The 21,688-nt window shown below is 45.3% G+C and overlaps 1 protein-coding gene across 8 annotated transcripts in view; it reads right to left on the bottom strand.

Moving 5' to 3' along the window:
- FAM20A (FAM20A golgi associated secretory pathway pseudokinase) overlaps positions 1–21,688 on the bottom strand; it is a 61,676-nt gene that overhangs the window by 35,702 nt on the left and 4,286 nt on the right. The gene's annotated exons all lie outside the window — the stretch shown is intronic.

Raw genomic sequence — 21,688 nt, forward strand, 5'->3', positions numbered from 1 at the left:
AGTTCTTGATTGTAACCTGGCTCCCTTCTCAACTCTACAGTGCTCAGCATCCACAGGGGAAGTGAGGGGAAGTGGGCTGAGGCTTCATCAGCTTCATGGTAAATCTGCCTCTGACAGGCAATTGTGCAATTCACAGTCCAGATGTATTTGTTGAGCACTTTCAGAGACATTAAGTCTGGGTCCTTATCCAATGGACTTTCTTGATTCTTCTAACCGGTTTCTGAGTATGAGAACATCAGAGCTGTAACACTGAGTAGGAGTGATTGGGCCAAGAAGGGCATGGGATTTGGAAATGGCTTTTTGGTGTTCACTGTTGGAATGGGCTTCATTTCTGAAACCTCAGCACTGCGTTTGTGCTGGCTGCCTGTGTTCATGATAGGATTATGCAGAACGATCAACTCTCCCCAAAATGCATCTTCAGCAGAACGAGCTGACTCATCATCAGAATTCTATGGGTTGTCATAAGCAGGCTGAAGAATTGTTTCTTTTTTCTTTTTTTAAAATTTGTTTATTTATTTTTTTGTTTTAAGAATTGTTGACTGACTTCTTCCCACTGCTCCATCTCATGGGCTCAAAAACATATTTCTCATTGCTTCCCTTTCTGTTCATCTGCCTCCTCGCCCATTTATCTCTGTGTCCTTGAGGCCAAGGGAAGTCCAACCAAAGCTCCGAGGCAATGTGAGCGGGCTGGAGCTGCAGTGATCTGCTGGATCCCGGAGTGAGCTCCCAATTGCTTCGCATTTCCCCTCCCCAAAGAGAACTGCACCCACCCTTTGGAGGCTGTCCTTCCAGCCCTGAAAGAATATCTGCTTCAGCTAGCTCATGAATCAGAGCTTGATTTTTAAGGAGCAGGTGATAGGTGGCCATGCTGCTGTATCTGTAAATCAGAGTCACCATTAGTGATGGGTTTGTGAATCTAGAAAGGGGAAAGGGTGGGAGAGACAGATCCCTCATCCCGAGTCCTGGCTCTGCCACTCACAGCTGTGTGACCTAGGGCAAGTTATCTAACCTCTCTGTGCCTCACCTCATGTGAAAAGTCAGGATAATAAATGTACCCACCTTATAGAATTTTAGTGAGAATTAAATGAGTTAAAGTTTATGTTTCTTAGTTGGTTTTTTATTGCTTATAACAAAATACCTGAAACTGAAACTGGGCAATTTATAAGAAATAACACTTCTCTCTCCTTTCCCTCCCTCCCTCCCTTCCTTCCTTCCTTTCTTCCCTTTTGCCCTTCTTCCCTTCTTCTCTTCTTCCTTTCAGCGGAGTTTGGCTCTTGTCACCCAAGCTGGAGTGCAATGGTGTGATCTTGGCTCACTGCAACCTCTGCTTCCTGGGTTGAGGTGATTCTCCTGCCTCAGCCTCCCAAGTAGCTGGGAGTACAGGTGCCAGCCACCATGCCCAGTCCAGCTAATTTTTTTGGTATTTTTAGTAGATACAGAGTTTCACCATGTTGACCAGGCTGGTCTTGAACTTCTGACCTCAGGTGATCCACCTGCATCGGCCTCCCAAAGTGCTAGGATTACAGGCATGAGCCACCACACCTAGCCACATTTATTTCTTACAGTTTTAGAGGCTGGGAAGTCCAAGGTTGAGGGGCATATCTGATGAGAGCCTTCTTGTTGGTGGGAATTCTCTCTAGAGTTCTTTTTTTTTGGGGGACAGGGTCTCACTCTGTCACTCAGGCTGGAGTGCAGTGGTGCTACCATGGCTCATTGCAGCCTCAACCTTCCAGGCCCAAGTGATCCTCCCACCTCAGCCTCCCAAGTAACGGGGACCACAGGCGTGTGGCACCATGCCCGGCTAATTTTTTTATTTTTGTAGAGACAGGGTCTCCCTATGTTGTCCAGGCTGTTCTCAAACTCCTAGGCTTAAGTGATCCTCTGGAGAGTTCTGAGGTGGCACAGGGCATCACATGGCGAGGGGGCTGAGTGTACTAGCTCTGGTTCCCTTTCCTCTTCTTATAGTATCACGAGACCTGCTCCCATGATAACCTGTTAATCTATTAATCCATGGATCCATAAATGAGTTAATCCATTTGTGACAGTAGAGCCCTCATAACTCAATCACCTCTTAAGGACCCCACTTCTCAATATTGCCACATTGGAGATTAAGTTTTAACATGAATTTTGGAGAAGACAAGCATTCAAACCATAGCATCATGTGAGTTATTGTTACTATGACTTCTGGGACTCTGTATTGGTAACTTGATCCTTCGCAAAGGGGAAGGAGCACTGTGAAGAATTATTTCCAACTCCTGCTTAATTTCCCAGTTACCTGAATTCTGCTTACCAAGGCGAAGTCAAGAGCTCTATTTGGCATTCCCTAGGATGGTCCCTGGGGTAGGCTGAATAATGATGAATAAAGAGATCTGTGTCTTAATCTCTGGGACTTGTACATACCCTATGTGTCCAGATGGGCTGGCAGATATGAATAAAGTAAGAATCTTGAGATGATCCTGGCTTATTTGGCTGGGCCCTACATGTAATGACAAGAACCCTTAGAAAACAGGTACATAGAGAAGAAAAGAGGATGAGGTGATATGACCACAGAGGCAGAGACTGGCATGAGGTGGCCACTAGTCAACAGGTACAATGATTATGTATCAATATGTTTTTAAAAAAGAAATTCCTGGAGTCACCAGAAGCTGAAAGAGATAAGAAATGGATTCTCCCCTAGAGCCTCAGGAGGGAACACGGCCTTGCATACATCTTGAGCTTGGACTTCTGGCCTCCAGAAATGTAAGAGAATAAATTTATGTTGTTTTAGGCCACTCAGTTTGTGTGTTTTGGTGGCTTTTATATATATACAAGCAGGCCAGGCACGGTGGCTCATGCCTGTAATCCTAGCACTTTGAGAGGCCAAGGCAGGAGGATGGCTTGAGGCCAAGAGTTCAAGACCAACCTGGCCAACACAGAGAGACCCTGTCTTCACTTTACATGTATATATACACATACACACACACACACACACTATATATATATTATACTACGTGTATATATACACACGCACACATACAATCAGCCATTGATGTAACCAATGGAAACCACCAGGTAGGGCGTGGTGTTTAGGCATTGCTGCTGTTTCTGAGAACCAAGTCCAAAGGGCGCCCCCTAAGAATGGCCTTTCCCTTGCCCAGGAGCTAACCCTGGGGAAGTGGATGGTGTTAGGCTGGAGAGAGGTTCTTGCTTCTTCATCTCATCCCGAATTCTGAAACTTGGCTGCATGCTGAGCCCTTTAAATAGGTCTGGCCAGCCAATGGGACTAGCTCCCATAAAAGCACAAAAGCCCAGTGCTCAGCCAGCTCCAAATTCGTGGTGCCATGGTCCTCTCTGGCTCTCTAGACCCTGCCCCCATACCTGCCTCAAGCACTCTTTGCTTTGATCCCCTGCACCCTTGCACGTAATAATTGTCACCATTTCTGGAGCCCTGGCTCTGTGCCAGCACCTTTTATGAGGACTTCGCATGTGCTGGCTCATGACTCTTCACAGCAGCCCCGTAAGACAGGTCCATTCTTAGCCCATTTTACACATGAGGAAACTGACAGAAGTCCGGAAACTGACTTGAGCTAGCTAGCTCAAGATCAACTGCCTGGTGAGTGGCAGGCACAGTGCAGTGATTCGGACCTGGCTAACTGGCTTCCTAGGCCAAGCTTTTCATCATGACCCTATATGCTGACCGCATCATGGTCCATTTGGCACCTCCTGGCTCCTCATGCTGCCCTGAGCCCAAGGCTCCCTTTTGACTGTCCCAGCCTCCTCCCCAGGAAGAGAGAACTGTAAGTCCATAAATGCTGTGACGGTGCTCAGTCTGGGCAGGGAGATCCTCACTGTAGACATCTTTCAGATACCTGGTAGGGGGGTATCACAGAAAATCTTAGTTACATGTAGTCAGGCACCTAGGGACAAAGCGACTTGCTTAACTGATGAGGCAATCTGAGAAAAAAATTAGGAATCAAAATATGATTGTTTCAAATGGTTTTATCAAAGTGGCTAGACTTGCCCTGTTGACTTTGCTCAGCCCTGTTGATTTTGGATAGCCTAACAGATCTGAGTCAAAATGGCCCCAGACTGAGCTAGCTGCCTACGGCAGGCCAGGAGGGACATTCCAGGAGCTGGGACTCTGGCTATAGTGAAAAATCTGCTTCTCTACCCTCACAACAACAGACTCCCTGGAGAAGAATGAAAGAATGATCCCTCATCTAAGAGTCCCCAGAGTCGAGTCAGGCAACTAGCAGATGTCTTCTATCCGGGCCAAGTTTCCCAGATTTCTTGTTTTGGCTATAGAGCTAAGATCCAAAACATCTAGCTCCACACAAATAAACTTAGAAAGAGCTGCAAACGGTAACCACTCTGCGGGAGTGGCCATGTGCACAAAGACAATCAAGGCTCGCAGAAGTCCTGCCATGAAGTCTCCTGCTCAGAGGGCATCTCTTAAACAATTTCCTTACATAGCACACACCAGTTCCTCTCTATTCCGTACGGCACACGACACATTTTGGGAAACATGAAATATTAACGCTGGACTGCGGAGCTCCTCAACCTAATTGTGATGTGATGATTCACACAGCACAGCGGCCTTGCAGCTGCAGAATCTCCCTTTAGGCAGAACTGTTTCCTCCCTGCTGTAGACCAGCGGTTCGCCACTGGGGGAGATTTTACTCCTCAGGGGACATTTGGCAATGTTTGGAGACATATTTGGTTGTCATAGTTGGTGGGGAGAGTGCTGATGGCTGTTCTAAACATTCTCCAATGCAAGGAACAGCTCTGCACGAGATAAAATTATCTGGCCCCAAATGTCAGTAATGCTGAGTTAGAAATCCTGGGCTAGAGCCATAGAATAATGAGCAAATAAAGCACTTAATCCTCTGATGATGGCCTGAAAATTGCTATGATGGATTTTGGACTCTGTGTAATTTAATATTTTCCATAGACAGCATAAAAGCGTTCCTCAGAGCCTCTCCACTCCTGTAGCTTCTGCACAGCAAAATATTAAAAATGTTACTTAATTGTTTAAATAAAACCAATTTGAGTCAGCAAGCATTTAGTTGTCAGACTTCTACCAACCTAACAAGCGTATTGATAAAACACTAACACATGTGTTAGTTGTAAAAGATGCAATATTGATTCATTTAAATGTTATAATTGTGGTTCTTTTCAATCTTCCAACTGTGTAATCCTAAAATAAATAAATATATGTTTCACATACCATACACACACACACACACACACACACACACACACACAAACACACACTCTATTAGCAAGTGACACTGGATAGACAGGTGTCCTTTCTTTCCTCTACCACTTTCCTGAAAGCAAAAAGAAGAAATGTGGCGTAAAGGCAATAATACTCTGAGCAATACCAAGACAAAGCAGGAGCTTTAAAAATCCACCCCTGGGTCCTCTAATAATCACAGGTTTACCAGAACATATTTATTTTCAAAAGTGTCTGAATTCTGCCTTACTGCCTATCGTACAGGCATGGGCATTTGAAAGGGAGCTGGATTTGAATGTTGAGGAATCTGCATGTAGGTGGGTACAACAGGGGGTTAGGCTGGGGCACATATTTTCATGGTTCATAAGCAAATTTCCTTGTGGTTCACTCAGATTAAATTCCTTCAAGTCCTTGGCCTGTGAGCTAGTGCTAATTTGCGTGGTATTATTTTTCCACCTGATCTGGAAACTGAGAGCATGATTGCAATGTTGGCCTCCTTTCCTCCTCAGCATATGATCAGTCACCCATGTGGGAGGATAATTTATTGAGATATTAATGTGTTTTTTGTTCTTCCGGAATTTTACCCACCCTTGTTCTCAGAAGATAGCTGGGCTTTTGTGTTCCTTGCCTCAGAGGGTGTTTAGGATCCAGGACCAAGCGGAAGTTTAGACAGGTAGCCAGGCTTCTTTAACTCCTTCCCCAGGGTTTTTTTAAAAAAGAGTCTAGGCTCGGCTGGGCGCGGTGGCTAACACCTGTAATCCCAGCACTTTGGGAGGCCAAGGAGGGCGGATCACGAGGTCAAGACATCGAGACCATCCTGGTGAACATGGTGAAACCCCGTCTCTACTAAAAATACAAAAAAAAAAAAAAATTAGCTGGGCGTACTGGCGGGCGCCTGTAGTCCCAGCTACTCAGGAGGCTGAGGCAGCAGAATTGCTTGAACCCAGGAGGTGGAGGTTGCAATGAGCCGAGATTGCGCCACGGCACTCCAGCCTGGTGACAGAGTGAGACTCTGTTTCAAAAAAAAAAAAAAAAAAAAATCTAGGGTCTGTGAAGGCATCTGCTAGGCAGGGGGGGTTTAACAGAGAATGTGAAAGTGCATAAAGAAGCACAGAATTTTGGGGAAGCATGAAGAGACTCCAAGGTTGGGAAAAGAAAGTTGGCTGGGGTCCTGTGTCTGGCCTGTTTCTTGGAGGTGACCCAATGTGCTGGGGAACGGTTAGGTGTGTGCAGAGAAAGACTCATTTTAGGCACCAGGAACCCAGCCTCAGCCAATAATCCTGTGCTTGAACTTGATGCAGAACCAACAGTGCCACCCACCTGCACGAGACCAGGTGATGGAACATGGACTACGAGTCCCCCTCAAATGTTGTGCTCTGAGAGGCCCTAGGACATTGACCCAACATGAGGGGCTTGGGGTAAGGAGCTCCTGTGATGACTCAGACTAAATTTCTAGCCAACCAAACAGAAAAGAGGGCCTAGAGTCTAAGGTGACTGGACTTTTGAGAAATAAAACAATGCTATGTTATTTTCACTTTTGAGTTTGTAGAGCAAAATCCATCTGAATTCATTCACCTATTGAGTGAGAGTAGGGTAGGTTCTGCTAGAGTAACAACTTAATCCTGAAATCTGAGTGGCTTATCAAAACAAGAGCTTATCTCTCGCTCATGCTACTTGTCTCACGAAGGTCAGTAGGGATTCTGCTCCACACATTGACTCAAGGATCCAGCTTGATGAACACACCAAGATCCCAACAAATGGTCTTCACAGTCATCAGGGCAAGAAAAGAGAGGAATGGGAAGATGAAGTGCCAGCTCTCCAGTGCTTTGGCAGGAAGCGACGCAGGTCACATCAACTGATAACCCACTGGCCAGGACTAGTCGCATGACCCCATCTAACTGCTGGGGGCTGGAACACACGGGAGAACAAGTGGACTTTGGTGAACAGTAAATGCCTCTGCCACAGCCTCTTGGTACTTATCGAGCATAGGATGTGTCGTTTGATTTAATACTATTAATAATCTGCATTTGCATAAATCTCATTATAAAGGCATTTTACGTTCTTTCCATTTATTATCTTATTCTCCTCTCCTCAAGCTCTTAAAGAAACTAAGGTCCACAAAGTGGAAGTAACAACATAATAAGTGGAAAGGAGGACTAAAAGCCAGGGTTGTGACCTGAGCTTTTTCTGCTCTTCACATTGGCTGCAGAGAAAAGAAACGAATGCTTTGTCAAGAATTTAATTTGAATTTCCTTGGAGCCTTGTTAAAGATCATGCTGGTGGTGGGTGGGGAGAGACACAGAACCTAATTAACTGTTTGCTGTTGAGAAAGCAATGACTGTACCAAGATTTTGCTGAGATTTTTGCGAAATGGGCTGGTTTCCCGACACAAACTCATTCCCTTCTCGTTAAAATACAATTGCTTCCTCTTCTGGGAGCTGGTTTTATGCTATGTTGCAATGGACCCCTTGTTTCCACTCCAGCTAAATGGGTCCTTAACCTCATCCTGACCTCATAGACCCACAGCCCTGGTTCAGCACTTGAGTAAAACCTGCCCAGAGAGGGGCTTGGGGCTTCTGAGCTGGAGTGGCCCTGAACTGGAGGGGACTTGAATGAGAAGGGGCATATCATGGATTGTCCCAGGGTGGAAACCACGTGGACTTCTGCCCTGGTGAGCAAAAATCAGACTCGAGAGGAACCAGTGTCCCAAAATGGGCCTGCAGTGTGAATGAGGAAAATAGCTAACTACCTCTTAACGTGGCACTCACACAGGGCCAGGCAGTTTTAAGCACTGTGCCCTTTTAACTCATTTAACCCCCACAGAAACTCCTTATAAGGTCAGTATTATTATTATCACTGCCGTTGTAAACATATGGGAACCAGATATAGGGAGCACAAATGACACCTCCAAGGTGGCACTGCTAGTACGAGGCAGCGTTGCAATGGGACCCGAGTATGACATCCGAATATGATTTTATCCCCCTGATTAGGATAATTATTTTATCCCCCTGATTAGGAAAACCAAAAAAACTTTATTATAAAAATTTTAAAAAATGGTGCATAAGGATGGATGAGTAGGATAATTTTTAAAACGTCTGATGCTTATTGCCAACTTGCCCTCCAGAAAGGCAAAGCAACGTACACTCCCAGAGCAGGGGACTGGGAGTAATTCGGCCTCCATAATCGCTGGGCCCTGATGCAAAGGGGTGTACTGTGATAACACTGCCCGCTAAGCCTCCCGGACACAAATCTCATCTCAAATTTGTTTCCAGGACCGAGGCTCAGGCATGAAATAAAGTTAAACTCAGTGTTGAGTTTCAGCTCTGGAGTTGAAAAGGTATCTCTGAAATGAAGTTTCTTCCTTTCTTTCTCTTTTTGAGACAGAGTCTCACTCTGTTGCCCAGGCTGGAGTTCAGTGGCGTGATCTCGGCTCACAGCAGCCTCCGCCCCCCGGATTTAAGTGATTCTCCTGCCTCAGCCTCCTGAGTAGCTGGGACTACAGGCGCGCATCACCATGCCTGGCTAATTTTTGTATTTTAAGTAGAGACGGGGTTTCACCATGCTGGCCAGGATAGTCTCGATCTCCTGACCTCGCGATCTGCCTGCCGTGGCCTCCCAAAGTGCTGGGATTACAGGCATGAGCCACCGTGCCCAGCCAAAGCCCAGTTTCTTGTGTAACCTACCCTGTCTGAGCTACTTTCTTCATCTGAGAATGAGGATAAGGACTGTACCTACTTACGGAGTTGTTGCAGGGACTAAATGTGTGGTGTGTGAAGTGGTCAGCACCGTGCTTAACATAGAAAAAGTGCTGCACAAGTGTCACCTGCCATCGAAGTCTCACCGAGTCACCAGAGGCACGGTTTGAAGGGAAGGTCTCCAGGGAGCAGAGATTAGCCTGTTTAACTAGTTTAGTAAATGCTTTAGTAAAAGAAAAAGAGTTGTTCCTAGAATCAGCAGAATTCCTGTCATTTCAAGGAAAGTCATTGAGAAACATGGGCTCAGCAGTTTGCACTGAGAAGGGTGTGTATGTAGGAGGGGAAGGGGGGCAGAGTTTCCAAAATAAGTAGATTGGTTGTGTTCTGTGTTTTCTTCCCATTTGCAAGCATTAGGGAATTGAAGTCGAAGTGACGGAGGAGAGATCGATGTGTGTGTTTTGTCTCTCTAGAAGCATGAGAGACAGCTAAGTCAAGCGAGGGCGATGGCTGGGCTGGAAGCACTGGTGCCTTTCCCTGGCAACGGGAGGCCACAAAAGCCATTCCTTCCTCCTCATCAACCCAAACATCAAACATAAATGGATAAGGCTGCGTATTGATGAGTATCAGATAAGCTGTAAGGAGGAATATTAAAGCATAATCAACTAGCAGTGGTCCTTTATCTGCTTGATGATCAGTGCTGTAGGGAACCAGGCACCCTGCTTAGTGCATTCTGTACGTGACCTGACTCCATTTTCCCAGCCACCTCTTGGGGTCCACATTACATCCCACTTTATAGACCAGGAAACTGAGGCTTGGAGGAAATGAGCCTTGGCCCTAATAGCACTTATGTGGAAAAGCCAGGATATTTTCTTTCTTTCTTTATTTTTTTTTTTTGAGACAGAGTCTCACTCTGTAGCCCAGGCTGGATGGAGTGTAGTGGCATGACCTAGGCTCACTGCAACCTCCGTCTCCCGGGTCCCGGTTCAAGCAATTCTCCTACCTCAGCCTCCTGAGTAGCTGGGATTACAGGCACACACCACCAGGCCCAGCTGATTTTTTTAAATTTTTAGGAGAGACAGAGTTTCACCATGTTGGCCAGGCTGGTCTTGAACTCCTGACCTCGTGATCCGCCCACCTCAGCCTCCCAAAGTGCTGGGATTAGAGCCAGGATTTAAACCCAGAGTTGCCTGACTGCCAAGTTTCTCTTAGCCATTCATTTACCAAACATTTATTGAGTGCCTACCATATACAAACAGCATTTTAGATACCTGGGTTACAATGATGAAGACACAAAGAAACCTCCATCTTTCTATTAGTTTTCTGTTGGGGCCCTAACAAATTACCACAAACTTAGTGGCTTAAATAACAAAAAATTTATTATCTCAGTTCTGGAGTCTGAGAGTTTGGAACCAAGGTATCAATAGGACTGTGCTCCTTCTGGGGACTCTAGGGGAAAGCGCCTTCTTTGCTGCTTCTGCCTTCTGGTGGCTATTGGTGTTCCTCAGCCTGTGACCACCTCACTCAACTCTCGGCCTTCGTGGTCACATTGCCGCCTCCTCTTCTGTGTCTAATCTCCTTCTGCCTTCCTTGTATAAGGACACTTGACATGGAACTTAGGAGTCACTGGGTAAGTCAGAATGATCTCCTCATCTCAAGAGTCTTAATTATATCTGCAAAGACCTGTTTTTTAACCATATAAGATGATAGTCGGCCGGGTGCGGTGGCTCACACCTGTACTTCCAGCACTTTGGGAGGCCAAGGCAGGTGGATCATGAGGTCAGGAGATCGAGACCATCCTGGCTAACATGGTGAAACCCCATCTCTACTAAAAAATACAAAAAATTAGCCGGGCGTGGTGGCAGGCACCTATAGTCCCAGCTACTTGAGAGGCTGAGGCAGGAGAATGGTGTGAACCAGGAGGTGGAGATCGTGCCACTACACACCAGCCTGGGCGACAGAGTGAGACTCCATTTTAGAAAAAAAAAAAAGATGATAGTCACAGGTTCTGGGGATTAGAACATGAATATCATTTGGGGAGCCATTATTTGGCCTACCTCAAGGGCCATCCTAAGGAATGTAAAATAGAGCCACCACTCAAACCAATCCAACCCTTGAAGAGTTTAAGATCTGGCCGGGCGCGGTGGCTCACGCCTGTATTCTCAGCACTTTGGGAGGATGAGGCGGGTGGATCACTTGAGGCCAGGAGTTTGAGACTAGCGTGACCAACATGGTGAAACCCTGCCTCTACTAAAAATAGAAAAATTAGCCGGGCATGGTGGCGCATCCCAGCTACTTGGGAGGCTGAGGCAGGAGAATCGCTTGAATCCAGGAGGTGGAGGTTGCAGTGAGCCAAGATCGTGCCACTGCACTCCAGACCGGGAGGCAGAGTGAGACTCCATCTCAAAAAAACAAAAACCAAGAAACAAAAAGCTTAAGATCTAATGAGGCTATACACTAAGCAAATCAATACACAAAAAGGCATTAAGTGGCGTTAAGAGCCCAGCTGAAAATAAAACAGGGCTTGGTAAGGACAACATCTGGGACCCCTGTGGGTCAGTAGGACAGGAAATTTCTCTCTGAGTGGGCAGTTTTGAAAGTAGACTCAAAGGACAAGAAGAAGCCTGCTGATCATCTTCACATCTTCAGTAGGGCCTGAGCATTCTGGTTCATCAGCTTGTTAATTTGTACCTTAATGAGTAAATAATGCTTTTGGATGAGTTGGGCATAGCATCTCCTGCCAGGAGAGTGAGGAAGAAGCATTTTCTTATATGCAAATAAAATGGCTTTAATATCATAAACTGCAAGCAGCCTTAACAGACCACTGTCTTCACAACTGCCAAAAAGAGCTGCTGCAGAGCAACTGCTATAAATCCTAGCTCATCATATTTGGCTGACTTCCCTTGCCTTTTAATGATTTGATAGCTAATAACAGAATAGGATGTCGTCTCATTCAGTTATCTGGGGTGTACATTTTGCAATGAGTTAAACCCAGAGAGGCCACTGGTAAGTTATGCTGATTAAGTTAAGCATTCAATGATTGCTTTATTGATGTTTTTTAATACCTAAGGTAGGCATTTGGTTACAGTCTCTTGGAATATTTTCCAGCCAAACATTTTGCAGCCACATTCCATGGCATGTGGCTTTGAGGTATTGATTACCCGCTGGCTCGCCTGTCACAGCAGATTCAAAGGTATGTGTGAGGGGAATCTAGGCTGGCCCTTAGACCTGTGGCTTTCCTGTAGACAGAGGTCAGCGGCTTTGAGTTCACTTGCCTATCCTGTTTGACTCCACGATCTCAGAAGGAGTCTTTTGTTCCTACCTCCAAGTTCAGTTAATTGGCAAGTCTGTTTCTCTGTACTGAATGACAGCCCTGAAAACCTTCACTTGAGGTGTTTCTGAAAGTTTTATCCTAAATGCACCGCCACTCGATGTCAATGAAAAGCCCTGCTAAAAAAAAAATCCAGGTTCATGGAGGGCTGCCCATCGAACATGCCTGCTGCCCTTTCTTCTGGAGCCTCTGCAATTTAAATTCTCTTCTGAGATGAGACAAGAAAGCAGGCTTGATCACCATGACCGCGAATGGGTGGGGTGGTGCCTGGGACATGATTTTGGAATTTGCAGTGGGGCACAGTGCTAGCGGAAGGACTCACTAAGAGCCATCACTGGGTAATTCCCCTATGGATGTGATGGAAAATGCTAGCCCTGACACCACACAGTGTCCTCTCTTGGAGGAGGTGAGGTGAGAAGGACAAGGAAAGTATTTCTCTGCCTAGTCACTACCAGGAATTACTGTGCCCTTCTTGGGTCACTGGCTACTTTTTACCTTATAGACATGGTTGCTGGCTCCTCACCACCAAGCAGAGCTGGCGCTGTGGTAGGAAGGTTCTCGTGGCAAGTGTTCTGAGAAGTTCCTCACTCTTGGCCCCACTGGTCTTGTGTATCCTTCTTTTTCCTTGGACACCCTTTCCTAACTATTTTATATTGTGATATATCAGAATTATTTTGTGATTTATCTAAAAGGTTAACTCTTGGATATAGATATAGGTATAGATAATCTACTAGGTAATCTTTTATCTAAAAGATCAATTTTTTTTTACAAGAGTGAAAATAAAATGGTAATTGCATAGCCTTTGTATTTGTCATGGAATGTGATTCAAGTGGGCTGAATGGTCCCCCAAAAGATAATCCCTGGAACCTGTGAATGTGACTTTATTTGGAAAAAGAGTGCAGATTTCACTAAATTAAGGATCTTGAGCTGAGATCATCTTGGATCATTTAGGTGGACCTGATAGCCAGTGGCAAGTGTTCTTATAGGAAAAAGACCCACATAAAAGAGGAGAAGACACAGACAGACAAAGACAGAAGAGGAGGAGGCAACATGATCATGGAGGCGGAGATGGGAGTGATGCATCCAGAAGCCAATGAAAGCTAGCAGCCACTGGAGGTTGGAAGAGGCAAAGAACAGATTCTCCTCTCAAGTCTGGATGGTGTGCTGCTCTTCTGGCACCTTCATTTCAGATTTCTATCCTCTAGAACTGTAAATACTACATTTCTGTTGTTTTAGGCCACCCACAGTGGCTTAAACAGTGACAATTTGTTACAGCAGCCCAAACAAATATAATCACCAAATTCCCTTTCAGACCTTGCTCAGGCAATGCTAAGAGATCTGATGGTTCAAAACTTGACTTCCAACTTTCTTTTTTTTCCTTTTGAGAAAGAATCTCATTCCGTCATCCAGGCTGGAATGCAGTGGTGTGATCTCATTCACTGCAGAATCAGGGGTTAAATAAGTGGTTCTTGTTTTAAGTCACTAAGTATTGTGATGGTTTGTTATACAGCAAAAGCTAACAGTACACAGTGCCTAAAAGATACTCTCTTAGGTTCAAGTGGTAGAAGCATTGTCAAAGTCATGGAAAGGAGTTATCAAAGACCAATACCATGTTCTTACTAGCGATAATAGTTTGGAGTTAGGGGCAAGGGGAGCAGGAGGCTTGGGTTTGGGCACATCAATTTTGGAGACAGGAAGAAAGTGTACTCTATTTTCAAATATTGCAAATCAGTGGTTTAAAAAAAACTTCTAGAAGTGGCAGCTTCTTTTCAAAAGAAATATTATACAGAACCCCCAAAGTATAAAACAGACACAGTGTGTGATATAAATCTAACTTATGTGGTCAAATATATAAAATTATTTAAAAATTAATCAATGAGAACAAGAAGGATAATAGGATTACTAATGCAAGCATTCAAAATTGGATGTAAGGGGAGACAGGAATAATCTTTTTATATTTTATTTATTTATTTTTTTGAGACAGAGTCTCGCTCTGTCACCCAGGCTGGAGTGCAGTGGTGCGACCTCGGCTCACTGCAAGCTCCACCTCCCGGGTTCACGCCATGGAGACAGGAATACTCTTATTTTAGCACCTAATCTATTTCTATATATTATTGTGGTAGCAGAGTATTGAAAATTCTGATAAACATCTGTAAGTAGTTGCAGCAGGAAACAGCTTTTAACAGCTCACTTTGCAATCTCAGGATACTCCTCAATTAAACAGAGATGAGAGGAGAAGCCATCTGTCAGCACAGTTACTGGAGGCAGGATCATAATGACGCATAACACAATTGGATGTAGGTTTTCTTAAATTATATAAAAATTACCTTAAAGTGTATTTTTTCAAAGTGAAAATTTAATCAATTATCTGCAGAAACTGTGAAGCACCTCCCAGAAGTTCATGAAGCACACTTGGAAAATTGTCTGATATTTCATTAGGGTAGACTTTGAAGAGGAAATTCGGAAGATGTGCAAAGCTTGGAAAACAGAGTTGCAAGGGGGCCTCAGGGGCCACAGACTCCCCCTCTTCCTTTCAAAAGCAGGAACTGAGGCCTGGGGAAGAAAACGCTTTTCTCATGACTTACACACAGGTATTTTCACTCCCAGTTGAGATCTTTTTTCAGGAGAAAGAGACATGAACCCGTGAAGGCGCTGGGTCCCCATCAATTTCTTTTTTACGCTCTCACAAAAAGACTAAAGCCGCTTTAAAAGAGTGCCCAAATAAAAGATTCCTATTTCCTTGGGAAGATTTTAATAGTTGGTATAAAAAGTCTGCACATGTGAATTTATGATTGAATTTGCTTTTTAAAAGTCCTATTAAAACCTTAGAGCAGCAGCCATAGGAGTCAGTGACTGTAACAGACACAAGTTGTGAAACTTTCTGGTATCATGTTAGTCACTACAGTCCCTCCACCACCCTGTCAGTCCGCATTTCCAGCTTGGTTTGGGGGAACTGCTCTTCCCTACTCTGAGCCACGTGTTTCCAATGACTCCGCCTCCCTGGCATCAGTGATTGGTTGGAGGGTGGGCATCAGCCTCCATCTGGGCCAACTGTAGCCCTCTGAAGCCTGGCTGTATTCCCAGACCTGGCCAAAGAGCATCTTTGCCCAGGATCTTTCTTTCTGGAAATTGGAGAAACCTTCTCTCTCTAGTTCCAAGGCTTTGGGGACTTGCGCCACAGGAAGGGATGAAGATAAGCAGATAAACTATGGTAAGAGAGAGTAGGGACAAAGACAAAGAGTCCAAGGACTTTTTTTTTTTTGAGATGGAGTCTTGCTCTGTTGCCCAGCCTGGAGTGCAATGGCGCAATCTCGGATCACTGCAAGCTCTGTCTGCCGGGTTCACACCATTCTCCTACCTCAGCCTCCTGAGTAGCTGGGACTACAGGTGCCCGCCACTACACCTGGCTAGTTTTTTTGTATTTTCACAGAGAGGGGGTTTTCATTGGGTTAGCCAAGATGGTCTTGATCTCCTTACCTCGTGATCCACCTGCCTTGGCCCCCCAAAGTGTTGGGATTACAGGCGTGAGCCACTGCACCCAACCCCAAGCGTGTCTGGAATTTGTGGGTTCTTGGTCTCCCCGACTTCAAGAATGAAGCCGCAGACCCTTGCCATGAGTGTTACAGTTCTTAAAAATGGTGGGTCCGGAGTTTGTTTCTTCTGATGGGTTCGTGGTCTCACTGCCTTCAGGAATGAAGCTGCAGACCTTCGTGGTGAGTGTTACCGTTCATAAAGATGGTGCCTCCAGAGTTGTTCCTTCCTCCCAGTGGGGTCGTGGTCTGACTTCAGGAGTGGAACTGCAGACCTTCGCAGTGAATGTCACAGCTCATTGTTACAAATGGTAAAGGTGGTGCGGACCCAAAGAGTGAACAGAAGCAAGATTTATTGCAAAGAGCCAAACAACACAGCTTCACAGGCCCGAAAGGGACTCCAGTGAGCTGCCCCTGCTGGCGTGGGTGCCCAGCTTTTATTCCCTTAGTTGGCCCCACCCACATCCTGCTGATTGGTCCATTTTACCGAGAGCTGATTGGTCCACTTTACAGAGTGCTGATTGGTTTGTTTCCAAACCTTTAGCTAGACACAGAGTGCTGATTGGTGCATTTACAGTCCTCTAGCTAGACAGAAAAGTTCTCCAAGTCCCCTACTGGATTAGCTAGACACAGAGTGCTGATTGGTGCATTTATAATTCTTTAGACAGAAAAGTTCTCCAAGTCCCCACCTGACCCAGAAGCCCAGCGGGGCTTCTCCTCTCAGGAGAACTCTTTTTAATGCTGTGAGGGCAGTTCCTCCTGCCCTTACTAAGGTTTGGTGACTGAGTCTCTACACTTCCTTTTCTTCCTACAGTGAGTTTGAATTGAGTTTCTGTCACATGAAACTGCAGAATGCCTATGAATGTGGGGAATACTTAAAATATATAATAACTTATTGGCTAGTGATAGAGACAGGAGACAGCTAAGGGTCCTGGGCGAAACCCCACCTTCAAGCCTAAAACTGCCTGAAGGTTGAACAACCGGACTGCTGGTCCCGGAAGAAGCCCTCCTCTTCCCAGCTGATATTTTTCTGAATCACACTGGCCTGCGCCTGCGCACTGGGAGGATGGGGGGGTGGAGCCTCGGGAAGTTCACCCCGTTTGCAGTGGAGAGGAGCGTGGTGTCTCCTGTTCCTGTGTGGTGACCTAGGATTCGATTTGTGAGGCGGGAAACTTGCTAGCAGGACTCTCGCTCTGCTGAGAGGTATCTGTCCTTTTTCCTTTTTGCCCAGTAAATTCCGTTTTCCTCACCCTTCTATGTGTCCGTGAGCCTAATCTTTCCTGGTAGTGTGAGAAGAGCCCGGTTTTAGCTGAACTAAGGAGAAAGTTGTGTAACACTAGGAAAATGAACATAGATGCAGATTTTGCATGAAGCTTAAGGGAGAACTGGACCTCACCACCTGGACTCAGTGGGATCCAATGACCCCAATTACAAAACTTCTGCAATGAAACTGGTTAACAAGGGGCTGGATTTGATTATGGAATTGAGGTTGGTCAGTCTAACTTTTCTCCTATGTCTGAGTGCTCAGGTCTCCATGGAATGTGAAAATAAGCAGCTACTGGTTGTGCATAATTCTGAGCTATGAATTAACTATGAATGGGGTTAAAAAAAGTGCATGAGCTAGCTGTGGAGGCAGAAAGACATATTTTCCCTATGGGATTTATGACTATTCAGCCACTGAAGAAAATCAATCAGAATTATAAAAAATTCCATTTCAACTGGTGAAACTGAGGCCCTGTAAGGACACTTGGATTGGCCAGGAGAGACAGTCTGTCCCTCCGTATATATTCCATTTTGGTTGGCATCATCAAAAATATTTACCTACAACCTATGGAGCTCAACCCAGGTGTTGACAATTGAAGGCAAATCTGAGAGCTGCGTTTCACTTGCCAGGGCTGAACAGCTCTGTTTTTCTTCAGTGGACATCTTTCCTATCCCATCAACCTCTCCCAAGCTTTTAACAAATCTCATCTCTTTCCACGCCACCTTGTTTTTCATGATCCAGCTTCTCAGTCCATGTACCCTGTGCCAACACTTCTTAAATTTCTCTTTTACTTTCCATATTTTGCTGAATTTTATGACAGGCTCTTGGCTTCTTAGGAACAGTACTCCTCTACTATGCCGTGTTCCCTGGGGCCTCTTAAATTTATTATCTGGCTTATTGCTAGTGAATTCAATAAAACAGGCTTTTCCCTGGGACTTGACTTTGCCTCTTGCTCAAGCCCGAGTCTACTGGCTGCCCCCAGTGCTTGGTCTCCAAAGCCAGGCTGCAGGAATTGAAAGTCAGGGATGCTGCCATCTCCACAGCACTTCAAACTCAGTTCTGTCCTGGTTTCACATTTCAACTATAGGATGTTCTGCCAAGTGACAGGGCACAAAAAGAGCTAAGCCTCTTTTCTGTACTGTGGTTTTCATTAAGCGCCTATGTGTGTGCTTGCCTATAATAACAGGTAAGAACTTATGCCTAGTAACTTCTGTTCTGCTACAGCTGCAGCTGTTTAGAATGTTATCCCTACTTGGCTTTTGGCCATATGCAAGCCTACTTCAGCAGAATCCGCAGGCTCTCATCAGCCTCTAGCTTAATGAATAATTACAAAAAATACAGGTCAGCACCTGCCAAGGAGGCAGAGCAGGGATAGCTTTGGCGAAGTCAAGGTCTCTGTGTTTCCCATTTTTCTTTAATGCAAGACTTCTTGGCTGCTCTTCCTCAGAAAGCACAGGAAGCTGAAGAAATTCCCTCTTTTCTTGGCAAATGATGCTTTCTCAACGTTCCTTCATGGCTTTTTTTTTTGACATTGATTTTATTTAGGCTACTGCAATAAGAAGAGCACTTCACATCCAAATTTCAGAATGTCTCAGCAGGGTGGTTTTGCTCTAGACTTCTACAGGGAGGAGTAGACAAGTGGGATGATTTTACAGTTGGAATTGTTTTTGTTCAAGGCCATTTTCAAAGAAGATAATAGGCCATTGACTAACAGCCCCCAAATCCTAGTGTCATCTGTTTCCAATGATTTGTTCCACAGATATTGACTCTGGCTCTGAAACAGCTATAAAGAGTGACCAGGGCAAGCTGGGGGCTTTTCATGCCAAGGGCAAGTGACCATTCCTTCTCACATGAAGCTCCAGACAGCTTCCATGAAGTCACAGCTGGACATAGTGGACAATCAAAAAGAATATGGTATATATGGAGAGGATGTATATAGTCAGAGAGGGACCACAGTGGGGAGGGGTATTCAGAAAAGCCTTCGCAAAGGAGGAAAAGCTGGGATGTCTGGGCATCAAAGGACATAGGGTGGTGGAACTGGTGGTTAAGAGTATGGATTCTGAAGCCAGACCCTTTGGGTATAAACCCTGCCTGTGGTTTTCTAGCTGCCTGACTTTGGGCAGGTTATATAACCTTCTGGTTTCCAGTTTCCTCTGTAAAATGAAGTAAATAGCAGTACTGTATTTGTCTTCTACTGCTATATAACAGAGTACCACAAACCTAGTAACTTAAAACAACACTCATTAATTAGCTCACAGTTTTGTAGGTCAGATCTCCAGCTTGGTGTGGCTGTCCCCTTTGCACAGGGACTTAGCTGAATTTAAGGTGGTGTCTAGGTTGATTTCTCATCTGGAGGTTCTGGGGAAAATAATGTGCTTCCAAGCTCATTCTTGGTGGTGGCAGAATTCATTTCCTTGTGGCTGTAGGACTGTAGTCTCTGTTTCCTTGCTGGCTGTCAGCTGGGGCCAATCTTAGCCTAAAGGTCGCTGCTATCCCTTGCCACATGGCCTCTCCATCTTCAATCAGCAATGGCTCATCAAATCCTTATTCTACTTTGAATCTCTCGCTTCCTCTCCTTTGATCAGCCCAAGAAAACTCTGCTTTAAATGGTTCATGGATTAGGTCACGCTAACCAGATAATCTCCATATCCCAAGGGTAACTGGTATGGGGCCTTAATTACATCTGTAAAATCCCTTGTTAGCAGTACCCATATTAGCAGTGGGCTGAACAACTAGGTGAGGTGTGTATGCCAGGGCTGGAAATCTTAGAAGGCTGTCTTGGAATTCCATCTACCACATGCACCTATTTCTACAGAGGTTCTGAGGCTTAAAATAAGTGTATGTAACGTGCCTGGCACATAACAAGCATGTTGCAGGTAGGAGCATTTGCATGCAAAAAATTCGCCACTGGGGTTCTCAGGATTGGTGAGAACTTGGTTGTGGTGAAAGAAGATTGTTGCTGGGAACAGTGGAACGGTCTCTGGTTCTAGCTGAAGGGCTTCATTTTGATCTGTTTGGAAGCAGGAGTGCCTAAACCACTAAAATAATATCTTTTCCAAAACTAGTCCAGCAAGGCTCTAATTGGGAGAAATGGGAAATGGAAGTCAGGCTCCCCACTCCCTCTGCTAACCACACACGGGCCGTGGCTGAGGTCCATTTCCAAATCACAGGAGGCCACTTCCTGTCTTAGCCTAGCATCCTTGGCGGGAGAATCCAACAAGGGGCCAAGGCCCTGTTGACTCTGGGAGAGAAGCAGATGGCCACCATCCATGAGTAAGAACCTGGACTTTCATCTAGCCTGCGGGTTGAACTGCCTGCTCACAAGAAATCTAGGTTCAGAGCGTTCTAGGGCAGGCACAAAAGAAGCAGGACAGAGATAAAAAGATGGGGGTAAGAATGAAGAGATTGTATTTTTCCTTCCACAGATGCCATGGGCAGGGGGGTGAAGCTGGGGCAGGGAGGAACTTATCTTCCCCAAGCTCCTAGACGAGGCAATTCTTATTTCTAGCTGAATTCCTTTTCATCTCTCCTGACTTCTTCTCCACCCTTCTCTATCTGCCTTGGCTTCTGGATCTTCTCAAAGCATCCCCCAGAAAAACTTCAGCCAACTTACTCCCTTTGACCAACTGTCATTTTTGAAAAGCTGCCCAATCTCTTTGTGGTGATTTTCAAAGAGAGACCCAGGACTAGGTTTTCTTTCAGTGACAGCAATAGGTAGGAGGAGGGGGGAAGAAGACAGGAGCTTCTGATGTGGGAAACCACACACACACACACACACACACACACACACACACACACACCCCTAAGAAATGCCGAATCTGTAATTGCAAGACAATATAACCTTCCTGACATCTGAGGAAGATGTCAAGAAAGAAAAGCAAAAACTCATATTTGGGTTGTAGCTGCTGGAGTTTCTACATTAGGGAGATCTGACCCTGTTTGACCTTGCCTGTCAAAACCAGAGGGTTACAGAGAAACTGACCAAAGATATGTGGCCAAAAGGCCAGTGATAATGTGGGCAAAACTGGCCAAGCTGATCAGTTTGACACGTCAAAAGACAGATGTTGTCTGACTTGGGCAACTTGTGGGTGAGGGAAGAAATCCAAAGCTCAGCGTCTGAGAATGCAAAGGAGAGCCAACAATGTGAACCATCACCTGTGCTCCAGGTAAGCCTGCCCGCCCTGCGTCATCACTTATTCAAGCAAAGGACTAATAGCAGCACAATTCTGGCTTGTTAGTGTATGGCCTGAAATAGTGAAGACTTCGTTTCCCTCCTTCCCTGTGAACTTTCCTCGTTGCTATTCAAGACAGGTGCCAAATGTGTCATCGTGCTTGATGGAGCCTGGCGTTGGCTGGCTGGCCGTGATCAGTAGCTGACCACCTGACAGAAACACTTTCCCTAATTACACTTTTAACTTGGATTGTGCCACACTTAGTTACATTTTTGGGGGGAAAAGAAGGGAAGGGAGGGAAGAACAGTGAGTGAAGGAGGTTTGCGGAAAGCTTCAGGGCCAGATAGCACACAGACAGCCCACCTTAAAAATCAACATGTCTTCCCATTTGAAACTTAACTGTCTAAATGTTGACATCCAGTGAACAAATATTAATGAAAAACCCAAGACATTCAAAACTGTAAAAATGTCATCTTCCATTGTG

Source organism: Macaca fascicularis, chromosome 16 (genome assembly GCF_037993035.2).
Source record: "Macaca fascicularis isolate 582-1 chromosome 16, T2T-MFA8v1.1".
In the NCBI taxonomy this organism is placed as follows: domain Eukaryota; kingdom Metazoa; phylum Chordata; class Mammalia; order Primates; family Cercopithecidae; genus Macaca; species Macaca fascicularis.